We start from the raw sequence: 886 nt of genomic DNA on the forward strand, positions 1-886 counted from the left end.
TTATTGTCCTGTGTCTTCTTCTCCCATTAGAACTTGAGTTCTAGGAAGGCTGGGACCTTTGATGGATTTGCTGGCTGATGTGTCCTAAGTACCTAGAACTGTGCCCGACAGAGCAGTCACTCAAAGAATGTTAATTGAATCATGACTCCCTGCCCCAAGGAACTTAGAGTCCATTGAGGCAGCCAAATAAATACATAATTACAAATGATAAGTGACTAAAGCTAGGTGGCTCCTAGTGCTGACAATTTGTCCTTCTTGATGTTTTTTATGCCCATTCCAGCCTCATTGTTATTACTTTAGTTTAGGTCCTAACTCTTCCGTCTTGCTGGTTCCTGTGTCTGGTGTGCTCTTCCTTCAGTGTACTCACTGATACGAAGTTTTCTAAAAATACTCATACTGTAATACACACACCCTTCATTTCCTAAAAAAGTTAATGTAGATGACAGAGTAGGTGAGAACACAGGTGTTTTCTTCTTGCTCACCTATGACTACACCCCGTGCAACCCGATCTCATCTCTTCTGGTCTGTCTCCCCACTGCCCATGAACGACTTGATAACAAGGAACGTGTTAACCTTTGTTTCTGCATTCCTGGCCAGCAGTCTAGTGTGCACCTGGCACACAGGAAGTCCTGAGACTAGGGATGAACACAAACCACGTGTGCAAAGTCAGGGAGGTCAGAGGGGGGATGCCCGGTCAGGGCACTGCGTGTGATCTGGGATGCAGAGGGAGAGGAGGCTGAGACTGGGTCAGACTGTCAAGGTCCCTGTTTGGATTTGGGTTTATCCTACAGGCCCTCCAAAGGTCCCCATTTAACCTGAAAATGCTGTCTGTGGCATTATCAGGACCTCTCCAATGGTGGTGTGCAGCACAGACTAGATTAGAGAA

At 46.4% G+C, this 886-nt stretch overlaps 1 protein-coding gene across 1 annotated transcript in view; it reads right to left on the bottom strand.

The window, feature by feature from the left end:
* Window positions 1-886, bottom strand: part of WDR65 (WD repeat domain 65) — a gene marked incomplete at its 5' end in the record, with an annotated part of 42013 nt that overhangs the window by 33903 nt on the left and 7224 nt on the right. The window lies entirely within an intron of this gene.

Source organism: Galeopterus variegatus, unplaced genomic scaffold (genome assembly GCF_000696425.1).
Source record: "Galeopterus variegatus unplaced genomic scaffold, G_variegatus-3.0.2 Scaffold2555, whole genome shotgun sequence".
Taxonomy (NCBI): domain Eukaryota; kingdom Metazoa; phylum Chordata; class Mammalia; order Dermoptera; family Cynocephalidae; genus Galeopterus; species Galeopterus variegatus.